Raw genomic sequence first — 13,025 nt, forward strand, 5'->3', positions numbered from 1 at the left:
TTGTTTTTTCCAAATATCATTACTTTAGACTTAAGTGCATTCATTTTCAACTTATGCGCATGTGATAATTCTACTAATCGGTTTATATCTTCAGATTGAAACCTACCCCGTGAGCAGTATCACGTTAGGGGTTCCTCGCACACCAGTGTCGAAGGACAGGTGGGCATTTGCCGCTAGCTACAGTGAAGAAGGGGAGTTCGTAAAGTAGTCACTGCTAATATAAGATGTTAATGGGCGCCAGGTAAATTCAATTCCCCATTCAAATACCCTGTTACCAATTTCACCCCCGAATCTACCAAAAGGATTGAAGTAACCACAATAGAGTCAAAATAAGGAGTTTATTCGGTACAATTATCCTCAGAGAACCACAAATCAAAAGTTGAGATAATTAATCCTACCACACAATAAAAGTTGAAGTTGAGTGAGAGAATGAGCACTCAACATATAACTAAATTACCTCTGGATTGTAATGTAGTATCAGTCAACTATCACACTAGTTTTAAGCAACAATAAAAATATATATAAATATTCAAGTTCACTACAAATATACCGTAGACCTCTATCATCAAGAGATACTGGTCCCAAATCTCTTGTATCAATTAAAGTTTCATTACAAAATAACCTAAGTACACTAATCGCAGAAATTAAGCCGGAATGTCAATATATTGGGTTTTTTCTACCAAGTATAATTAGGAAGGAATGAGTATCGCTTGAGCTCAGGCGCGTACCGTTTAGAAGACATACAGGGTAGCAAATGCAAGCAACTATCTCAATTTCCGCTTCACATAAATACATATATACATATAATTCAGATGTGAATCTTAAACTAAAAATTATTATAACTACAACAGTTCACCTGTGGAATCAAATTAATAATAGCTACCGTGTTGTTTTCTTTATTGGTGTGTTGCTCCGATGGCTTAATAATGGCACACCCGGTATATTATGGTACCTCAAGGAAGATGATCCCAAGTTCCAGTAGTTGTTGCAACCCAAGTTGATATCCAAGTAGAATCCAGCCAGATAAGAAAAGAAAATCCAGGTAGGAAGAATATTCCGGACCGAAATGGATTTTCCGGGCAGTAGGAAGGGAAGGAAAAACCCTGTCAGAATATGGAAGTTCAAATTAGATAAATACCGATAAGAAATAAAATGAATTTAGATATCTGGAGACGGTGAGTATACCACGAACATGGTAGGTATGTACCCCGTATAATTGAACCCCTGAATACTGACGGCAAAATCCAAATAAAAATTACAAAACAAACCCACTAAAAATAATCTTTATGAATTTACAGTAATTTATATGAATAAATTAAATCTTGCAACTCTGTACAATAAAATTGTTATCATCTCATGAAGGTTTGGCACATTCAAATGAATGAATGAAATAGGAGAATCAAGATTGAAAGACGTAACTTACCCTGGCCGGAAGGGGTTTATTTCTGAACAGCTATGCTCGATCTAGCCGCTGGGAATGGGAAAGATGTGATTAATCGGCGAGTTACAGTCGTATTACGACGGCTTTGACCTGGTTCTCCAGCAATAAGGTCGGCGTGGTATTCTAGAATCCTCCGAAGAGTATGGCGTTGGTCATATATCCAAAATATCCAAAATATTCCAAACTACAACACTAGCTTGACCAACGTCCACTGATTTGGCTTGTAAAAATAAAACCCAATGAAGGATGACCACAATGTCACATATTTTCCTACAGTCAACGAACACACACACTTGCCTTTTTGCCGAAACAAAGGAAAAACAAAAAAACGAATCTTGTTAAATCGCCACTAGGATCGTTCCTGTCTGCCAACGGTCCTTGATAACCAATCAAACTCAGGAGGTTGAATTCTAATGACATCTTAATTCAGCCTATTTTATACGAGCAATTGCTGCCTCAGAACCGAATAGAATTCGGTAGTAGCCACCGGTCAGTTGTTAGAAAGAACCTTTTAAATTATCAAATACTCCTAATAACAGGACCGTGCCTGAACCATTTATGAGAATCATAATGCACGAACAATATAAATAAACATTTAAAGTAACCTACGATTTTCCACCGACTATCATCAGCTGTTTATATTGATGAATTTACATTTCGGAATTTGGCAATACTGTCAACCGTAAAATAAAAACAATTTGCGTTCTATCGATCCTAACCTGGCCTCGCATATTCTGAAAAATGTAAACAGACAATTTGGAGGAACCATCCGATGCTTTTGAAATCTCATGACGAACAACAACTGTTAGTTAAGCGATAAGTATATTTACAATGTTTCCCATTATTCTTTTAGTAGTGAGACAGTACCTAAGTATGTCGGATATTCGCTAATAATCATTCTTGTTTCTTACAGGTCGGCCTCATCAAGAAATCTACAAAAATGAACTATAACACCATCATCTTTTGATTATACACCAGTCCAAAGTGCAACTTTTGTGTATTTACGTTTACGGGTCCTCTAAGAAATGCATCGAATAAACTACCACACTTCAAGTCGCCGAATAGTTTAGGGTGATTCGACTACTAAAGCTAAGACCACTTAAGGAAGGATATGCTCGCAAGATTACACTATAACGTGTGGTTACGTGTTGAAGTAAATTAATTTACCGACCAGACATACAACCACGAATTCAATAAGCATACCCACCATACTGGATGATCATAGAAGGCTGTATCAAGTATAATATTTAATAAAGTATGTACATAATATGCAAAATAATCAATATACCTTTATAGTAAAGAGAGTATTATTAAATAATGGCTAGTGCCAAAAATCAACGTAACAAGATATAACTTTTTGAGCCTCAAACCAGTGTTCTGGAGGAAATGAGTAATACAGCTGTGTATCATCAACTTGGAAGTGGACTTTACAAGTTGTAATGCTCGAAATGAAATTACTTGTGTATATATAAATAGTACGGGGCCAATTATGGACCCTTGTGGAACCTCACAAGTGACCTTTTCTCTTGATGACTGACCCACAGCTGTCTACACGTATTGCCTCCTGTCCTGTAGATAATTACTCATAAGACTAATAGCACCGCCCGAAAAACCTATAAAGAGTAAAATAGAGAGTAAAATTTTGTGGTTCCTCGTATCGAATGCTTTTGAATAATCTAAGAGAATAAGAACAGTGGTTTTTGTTTCCTGCATCTGCCTCTCTAATAATATCATCAACAATGTCAAGTAAGGCTATAGCACAACTGTATCCCGGTCTGAACCCTGATTGTTCAGAAGGCAATATATTATATTTTTCAAGATGATGTCTTATCTGAAAGTTCATAATTTTTTCAATTACCTTCGACAGACATGGTAGTATACTAACCGGGCGGAAGTCATTGTAACTCAATACATCACTTTTCTTAGGCAATGCAATTATCCGTGAAACTTTCCAGATATCAGAAAAAATACCTTCCAGTAAACAAAAATTGACATTATTCGTTAATACTGGTAGAATTGTTGGGCAGCAAAGTAAATATCATTTCTAAGTTTATTAAGTCAGGACCAGTAGATAATGATTTCACTTCTAGCAAGCATTTATAATTTCTTCGACAGTAACTGTCGAGAAATGAAAGAGTTCCCCAAAATTAGATTTTTTTTTTGAATGTACTTATTGGGCAAATTTTGTTCAGGTTCATACTTATCCGATGATGACTGTATAAAGTGCTGATTTATTCTTTTAGAGTTGTCAAGACATTCTGGTATAGATACAATTGTTTTGCTGTGTATATTCAAATTTTGTAATCGTTTCCATAGAATCTTACTACCATTTTTGTTTCTTGCACTGAATTCTAAATAGCTTTTCTTTTCGTTACGGACAGCTATATTTACACGATTTCTGAGTTGTTTGTAATAGTTTCAATGACATTCGTCCTGCAATTTTTTGTATTAACGGTAAGCTTTTAGCTTTTTCCCTCAATTCAATAATTTTTTTGATAACATCTCTAACTCAAGGAGGTTTTTGGTATCTGAAGGTGATTGTTTTCAAGGGTGACAATATGTCGAATATGTTCAATATCAGGTCGTTTACATAACTTACCTTGTGATTAATATCTTGAATATAATAAACATTTTCAAATGGAGCATCTTGTATAAATTTTTTAAACAGGGTTTCATCTATTCGTTTAAGATTTTTAAATGTGATTAATTTCTCACTTTGTTCTGATTTTTTTCCATCTAATCTACAGATTATGAGACAATGATTAGAAATATTTGAAGCATCCCGTATATCCCAAGAAACACTAGATATATTATATGGAATCAAAATAATGTTAACAAGACTATTGGAAGTCTTTGTTATTCTAGTTGGGGATTCAATAACCTGTTTTAAATTGAAAGACTCCACAATATCTAATAATGAGGTAGTTATCTGACTATTTAAATTACGAATGAATGTATATCCCTTAATATTCAGCATATTGGTCAAAATGTTATCTCACAGCCACGTTTCAGATACTCCAATGATATCGAATTTCTCTTTTCATAAAAGGGTTGTGGAATTGGCCGCAGTGGTAGTGCGCCCGATTCACGTTCGAAAGGCCGTGGGTTTGATTCCCGCCTTGATCAGATATTTTTCTCGAGAGAATTTATTTAGTTGAAGCTGAAATGATTCTGCAGCCGTGTTAGGAATCACACGTTAAAAGGTAAGACCTCGTTAGTCCTTAGCTCGCACAAGTTTCTCAACTTCTGAGAGTTGGTGTTCGTATGGGGGCGACAGCTGATTAACGGAAAAACAGATTTGAATTCTACAAAATGGCCAATCAAGGACCTAGTATTGAGAAATGCAACAGATATTTTTCTCATGTTTCCACCTGCAATATTTTCATATTACAATATCGAGAAATAAAAATATAAATTGAAAAAAATATATATGTTTATATTGAATAACAAACAAGATTCCTTTAAAATAGAAAAGAAAGAGAAAAATATTTCCGATGTGTCATTTTTGTGAATCCGGCTATTTACATAAATTTATTATAGTTTAGTATTTCAGTAGAGTTCTCTTTCCATCAATCACAGTGAATAGGTTTCCATTGTTCGTCCAAACGTTATTCTTCCTCAGCTTATCTTTAGCAAAGGTCAACAAATCCATCCGACTTTTGATTAGGTATTCAGCTAGCACCATATTGCTCCCTTTGAGCTGTCTTTTCACGGAAAATACTGCATTTCTATGTTGAACGCTCCCAAACTTTATAATAACAGGCCTGGGTTTGGACTTGCCCTGGCGTATACCAATTCGATAGCATTGTTCTATATTTGGATCAATCTTCCAGGATTGGCTCACTTCAAATAGTTGTTGGACTACGATGTCTAACAGGCCTTCTTACAGGTCACTGTCAATTGAATCATCCTATGCAGAAACTCGGACTGTCTGAAGACAGTGTGTGTCGCCTCTGTTTGGAAAATGGCTCGCTGGGGATCGATTCAGGTTTTTAGAGTTTGACAGAGTCATTCTCTTACCATCTGACCTGAAAGACCACTCACCAAACAAACTAATCGGCTTCGTTAAGAAGCTGGGTTTATTTGGTCGAGTATGAATAGGTGTGAGCCACAATAGACCCTTGCGGGATGCGGTGGATGGTCGAATAGACCCACTCACTTTGGATCTAACCTAACATAACCTAACCCGGTACACAGAATCCAACTCATGTTTGATTTGCGTAGGCGTATTGCCTTATATAATGACAGCTTGATACTCGATTTTGTCCATTCTTATAAAAACGCTCACGTCAAATCACTCAATCGACTGTTGCATAACAACTGCGCGTCCAAAATGGCTTGAAACTTTGGTGAGTAACTGTCAACAGATGAACAACAGAGTTTGTTAGCTTTCATTTACGAGTGCTGCTATCTTCATGTTGAGGACGGAAACTTTTCAGATCACCCTCGTAAGAATTCACTTTCATGGGCAATAAAGCATATTATCGCTCTCCCTCTACCTCTAATTGCGAATAGAGGAATCGTGCAATCGTTTGATCCCGATAAAAATAGGGAACCCCACACTTATTACAATGAAGACGTGCAATTGCGTGACATAACATTTACCATTTCGAGTCCCGCGGCTGGGTTCGTGATAAAGGTAAAATAATTGTCGGCTCGTAACTTACCCAGCGGATGGGTCACGCCTTCTTGCACACGATCTTTGTCTCTGGGGTGCAATTTCGGGACGGCGCAAACCCTCCGCCTGAAAAACAATAATCGTCGCGACACATTCTGATAGGCAGCCGTGAATTATGACGCCGGCATTGTTTCTTTTCGATGGAGTGCCTTTAGGTCCCAAGGGCCCCGTCTCTTGGGAATCCACAATGGAGGCAATAACATACTTTGTATCGAGGTTGGCTTGACTTGGATTTGCTGAATGGAGTTCATGTAGTCGTTGCATCTGTCAAATCGATACTAATTGGTGTTAGAATATCTTAAAAAATCACAGTCTGAATAATACTGACACTATTTGAAAGGAGTGTCCAAATATACCTTCATCTGACAATCGTCAGAAATAACGACATCCTAATTCAAAAAACTATCAATAACTGTCTCTTTTCATACATATCTATCTTTCCAATCCACATTCTTCACTAGTTAGTAAAATTATTTTGAAAAAGTGAAAAACATTTTATATACTCTAGAATAAAAAAAGATTGATTTTTTCACAATAGTTCGGTGAATTTCTATTTTTCTCGAAAAAAAAACATTTATTCATGAAATTCTGTTCTGCCCCCTTCAAAGTATATTCGGTTATTATTTCCTCAATCGTCGCAAAACGCCGCGCCGTCCTTTCATAGATTATGGAAGCTACAAAGTAGGGGCAAATGCACTATCGGAGTTATGTTCGATTTTAGGCGTGCATTTGATACAATCAATCATATCTTATTATCAATTCTGATACATCTCGGTATGACTGAAAGCACAGTATCACTTCTTAGATCATATTTGACGAAAACACATCAAATGGTATTGAGCTAAACTATTCTGATAACATATTATTGAAATCAGGTGCACCCAAGGATCTCTGTATGGGCCTGTTCTCTTTTCCCTTTATACCAGTCAAATTATCGAACATATGAAACATTGTTGAATGCACCTCAAATGTAGTTTCATCTTCAATCCACGGTCTACAAATTGATGCTAATGAGTTGAGTATTCTAGTCTTCGGTCTAAAAAATAATAGAAATTTGGTGAAAAGTCTGATGAAAATTAGAATAAGACAAGATAAACTCGAAGTGGTTCACTGTGCTAACAACCTAGGAGTCATTATGGATGATAATCTTCATTCAGAGAACATGTGAGTTAACTTATTCGCATGAATGTTTGAAATGAATTCACAGTGGTAGACAAAAAATTAAATCAATGCTTTGCGAGAGCTTGGTTTTGTCCAGCTTTGAATTCGCAGATTTTCTGTATGGTCCAAATCTCGAAGAAAATGCAAAATTCTTGTATGAGATTGATTTTCGGTATCCGTGAATATGAAAGCATCACCCATACTTTGGAAGTTATAAACTGGTTGAATCTGGATAACCGGATGTTGCTCCACTCTGCAATTTTATACTATATAGTATGATTGAAACTAAAACACCAGAATATCTCTACAATAGAATCAAATTTCGAACTGAGGTTAAAGGGCTTTCAACTACCCCATTGCACCCCAAACACAAAAATATGAAAGATCTGATAGTTATCAGATCTTGAAAACTTACAATGATTTTCCGAACAGTTTGAGAGAGATGATGGTAAATGAGTTTGAAGAGAATCTGAAAATGATTTTATTGATGAAACAGAACTCCACTCGATAACTATTTTGGGGATTTTTTTATTTATTTACTTTTTCTTTATATGGCGCTTTATGAGGTTGAGTGGAGGAGCAGCTCAATTGTGTAATTGAATAATATTTCCATATAATTTTTTCAAAAAACTCAACTCTACCTATCATGCCATTTACTCATTAGAACTGGAAAAATTGCAGTAAAATGGAAAATAGCATTCCAGCTGATGAAGACCGTGTAGTAAAACTTGTCTTGAATTAAATTTATAGTGTTGAAATTGTATAATTACTATTAAGGATAAGTAGATAAATCAATAAATTGAGCCCCTGAATCCATTAACACATCGGAATATCAGTTTATCCATCATATGAACTAAATCAATCATGATATCGGACTACTCCAAGCGAAGACCCCCTTGTTTATTCTGAATGATGCATGCTGTTGGACTTTGCGCAAAACGTTATTCGGCCGTAATTATTAATGGACTCATGCTGTCAGCTCGTCAAAGCTCGACAACTTAAACTCATAATGTATAGCCGAGTTTTCCACCTGTTTGCGTTGGAGGTTCCACACAAAGAGTTAGAAATGGCATACGGAGTAGAGGAAGATTACGGATCATCAGTTATTCATGGAGGAGGGCGCGTTTGCGAGTTTGGAAATATGATTTGGTGAATAGATGTACGATGGGAGTATTTTGGGTTGTGGCAGATTGTGAGCACGGGGTGGTTACCCTATAGTTGGGATGTAGATGTATGGGGCAATGTTGAATTCAATGAATCAATAGTAATGAAGCGAGAATGATTTGAATTCGAAGGGATGAGCGCTGGAAAAGTAATTACTTTGTTTTGAGCATGTTTCTTGGACTGAATAATTTTCTCAATTTCCAATTCCAATCAACAGTGATTACCCAAAAAAACTCTTACATAAATTAATCTTCAATAGGTCATCCATAGATATTGATCTCCTCAGGAACAATAAAAATAATTCTGATAATCAATCAATTCAACAGAATCTTCACCTAACATTACCTCACATTCAATCATTGAATCATAAATTTAAAAACATCAATATTGCATATAAAAATCAACTCACATTGAACAACATTTTTTCAAAATCAAGACAAAGATCCAATTTTAGACAATTCAATAGTAACCTACTGCATACCTTTCACAAAATATGATAAAAAGTATATTGGCCAAACCAAAAGAAAATTGAAAGACAGAATTTGTTCTCATAAAAGCGAAATTACATATCAAAAAAAACCTGTGCTGTAGCTCAATATACGATTGAACTAGACCACAGACCTGATTATGATAATGTGACTATCTTAGAACATGAATCCAATTAAAAAAAACGAACTTTTCTCGAAATGATAAAGATTTTTAAAGAACCAAATTCAATCAATTATAGAACTGACAAAAATCATCTTAGCACAATTTACTCATATCTACAAAGTTGCCTTCTACAAGGGACTTCTAACAACTGATAAAACTCTTCCAAAGATAATAGAATATTGGCAACCCTAAATAGTTGGTGTTTTTATATTTTTTATTTTTCATCTCTCATTTTACGTTGGAAATAAAGTCAAAAAATCACTGTCAATAATTTCATTACTGTCAACTTCACATCATAGTCTCCATGGAAGACTATGAATTATTAAATACTGAGTGTATTTCAAATAATCTAATAAATCATTACATAATGAAAGTTTTTATTTTCATGTTGATTTTTATCAAGAGTGTTTGTCGTTTGGGAAATGTTATGTTTACAAATCGCGGCAAGTGGAAGGGATTACTAACCTCACTTCCGAAGTCACACATTTCACAATTTGTCGAATAAATATTAAAATCAATTATCAATTCATTGTAGATTTTCTGATGAAGACCCAAAAAAGAGTTCACTTATTTTACAATCTCCTTATTGACTACATCCCCAAAAATTATAAAAGATTCTTGATGCAACTAAATGTCCTTTATTTTCAGTATTTCAATATGACTTACAGAAAGGATTTGAAGATTTCTAACTCCTATTTATTTATATGCGAGCGCTTTCGATAAAATTTATTTCACACTGCGCAATTTGTTATCACGATAAGATTAACTTGACGAAACACATTAAGCCAATACGCGTCGCGTCTACTGTAAGACAAAGAGGGACGATGCGCAGGGTAGAACCCACCGCCGATAACGATACCCGAACGCAGGCAGACGAAGATAATTCGATATTCATTACTTACTGCAGGTGGCATATATTTTTATTTACTATATTTTTGAAGTGAAAATATAAATCACTAACTGTTGCCCGCTTTTATATTAACGTACAGTCGAAGCTACTGAACCTATGATCTTCTTTATATAGCGTAAATAAACATCAAGAAAGGGAATCAGGAATTTCCACCTCCAAGGGGGAAAATAGATCGAATTGAATTTCATCAGTATTGAAGATGGAAACCTGAAGTTTTTAGTAAATAAAAAAATATTGTAACTAATTGTTTAAAATGGCCTGCCACAAAACTTAATGTGACAAACCAATAAATTATAGCACAGAGATTGAGACCGCTCGATCCACTATGACAAAGTGATAATAATACTTCTTATCAACCACAGTTTTTCCTTTCAATACCCTCAAAGTTGAAATATTATGCGACAAATATTATTAAAACGTGCAATTCATTTTAAAACTGAAGACATGGTGAGAGCCGTCTTTCGCCACACATTTCTAGAAACAAAAGTTTAATGAACCAACACTATAGCTTTCTTATGTACCATGTCGCATAAATAAGTGAAATACTTTTTCGTGACAGAATTGACAGATATTCATGATAAATTAGAGTAACCCATTTCAAAACTGCATATTACCCTCTAGAGGAAGCAATTGTATAATGGAAAACGTGTGCGGTTTTGTGAACTGGAGAAGCAGTCGTATCTTGTATTCACACTGAATTATTTTCACCGGATTCATTACGAACTTCATCATCAATCAATATTTTAACAGATTCATAATGGGAAATGGGAAGGGAATCAGAACAATCAAACTGGTATCATTCAGTTTAATAAAAATTCACGTTATTTTGTTTCGTAATTAGTGACAGTTACCTCGTAAAATGACTGGATCTCAGATCGTTTATTTAAGTTTTCCCAACATAAATTACATAACAGAAGATGAAGAAAGTATAATAACGACTCTTTGAAAATTTCAAATCGTTACGAATGCCGTTGTTTTTTGGAGCCATCCTCTTCAGACGAAGCATCACTGACATAATGTTTCCTTCTGAATTGCGGTTGGATATCGTCACTTCGAATAACAGATACTTGAGATTGGGACGCCACCGTTAAACATTCTCTTTTGGTCTTACCATTGCTTGACACCGCATTGTCCAGTTTTGATATCGACGGACTTTGTGCGGCACAGTAAGAAACAACTTGCTGTTGGTCCGATATATCTCCCATGGATAACCTACTTTCAACACCAATTTCATCAGTTTTCGAGTCTGTGATGTTCTTTCCCATAAGCAAATATGTAGCAAATGCATCGTCATATTTCTGTGAATTTAGGCTTTTTTTGACATCGTTTTCATTGAAACCCAAACAAACTAGAGATGCTATCCTTTTCGGATCAGTCAGATCCTGGCTGGGTTCCATATAGGGTTCAACTTCGTCATTGTCGTATCCTTGGTTCATCCATTTATCCTTCGTGATGGTGTCTAAGCCTGCCCTCTTGGTAGGATCTACAACCAAAAGCTTCTTCAAAAGACTCACACAATCCGGGTCCATACATGAAGGAATCCGATACTTGCCATGAACCACTTTCCTCTTGAGATTCCGAAATGTCGTACTGGCGAAGGGAAAAGCGTTCGACACAAGCTTGTATAATACGACTCCTAACGACCAGACATCTACTTCGGGTCCATTATATTTTACGCCCAGGAATATCTCAGGTGCTGCATATGGCAGCGTCCCACAAAATTTCTCAAATTTTTTACCAGGGGTGAATTCGTCCGACAATCCGAAATCTGTAATTTTAACATTCATCTCACCATCCAACAGTATGTTTTCAGTTTTTAAATCTCTATGGACTATCCCCTTTTGGTGACAGTACTGTACCGCAGAGACAATTTGCCTAAATTTCGCCCTCGCATCATCTTCTTTCATTCCACCATGACGTGCCAGATAAGCACACATCTCTCCTTTTGAAGCATATTCCATGACCAAGTAAAATTTTTCTTCCGTTTCGATCACTTGAAACAATTGTACTATGTTGGGATGGTGTAACATTTTCATTATCCTTGCTTCTCTATATAATTCCTGTAGAGAACCAGGCGCAAGTTTGGTTTTCTTGATTATTTTGATAGCAACATCCTTACTGGTGGGTTCATGTCTGGCCAACTTGACTTTTGCGAATTTTCCTTTGCCAATGGTCTTTATTAATGTGTATTTACCCACTGTCGATTCCTTTGCCTGCCTCAAAATGTTCCCTGTAGATAATGGCCTACTCTCAGTCGATTCCATTTCACGGCTATCTGTCCAGAATGAAAATATATAACTTTGTATGCCCGAATGATATTGAGAATTATTCGATATTTTTTTATCACTTTGGGTAATGATGCGATGAATCAAATCGTACCTTATACAAATAATAATTTCTTTTATGAAAATCCACTGGTACATTACAAGGTCTCTAGAATAAATATTCTGCCGAAGCGATGACTTAAGTACGACTGGAATTACTTCAACAGGTACCAGACCTACCTGTACACTTCAGGTACGTGAGCACTACAGGTACCTGAGCACCACAGGTACATAGTGTACACAAGTCAAACCAAGATTTTGGAGTATGATTCTGAATAATATTATCGGAAATCATACATAATTTATATCAATAGCATACGCTTTATCCATATTTCAAGTGTACATGTATATATATCCACATAATACAAAAAATGTCGAAACAAGAAAAATGGCAACAGCATATAAAGCTAATATGCATTTCACGACATAGAACACATTGGAAAAAAAGTATTTTATTTCGAAAATATTTGGTGGATATATTCAAGTTAAGTACGGATGGTAGCCGGATGTTTTCGTCGTGGGTTCTTTGTTCAATCTCTCAAATCGACCGCCGAGTTGGTCGCTGGTTCAATCCCTAGTCTGAACGATCGATATTCACTCGCTATCGTCCAAAACATGTTAGGAATCACACGTTGAAAGGTAAGACCTCGTTAATCTTCAGCTCGCACAAGTTTCGACTTCTGAGGGTTGTCGTTC

General features: G+C 35.8%; 1 pseudogene; it reads right to left on the reverse strand.

Annotated features, from left to right (window-relative positions):
* Positions 1 to 10,964: 10,964 nt before the first annotated feature.
* LOC141484555 (serine/threonine-protein kinase MARK2 pseudogene) lies at positions 10,965 to 12,269 on the reverse strand (annotated as a pseudogene).
* Positions 12,270 to 13,025: the final 756 nt, after the last annotated feature.

This window comes from Leptinotarsa decemlineata, unplaced genomic scaffold (genome assembly GCF_025532065.1).
Source record: "Leptinotarsa decemlineata unplaced genomic scaffold, Ldec_3_MD MMD2_tig00005983, whole genome shotgun sequence".
In the NCBI taxonomy this organism is placed as follows: Eukaryota; Metazoa; Arthropoda; class Insecta; order Coleoptera; family Chrysomelidae; genus Leptinotarsa; species Leptinotarsa decemlineata.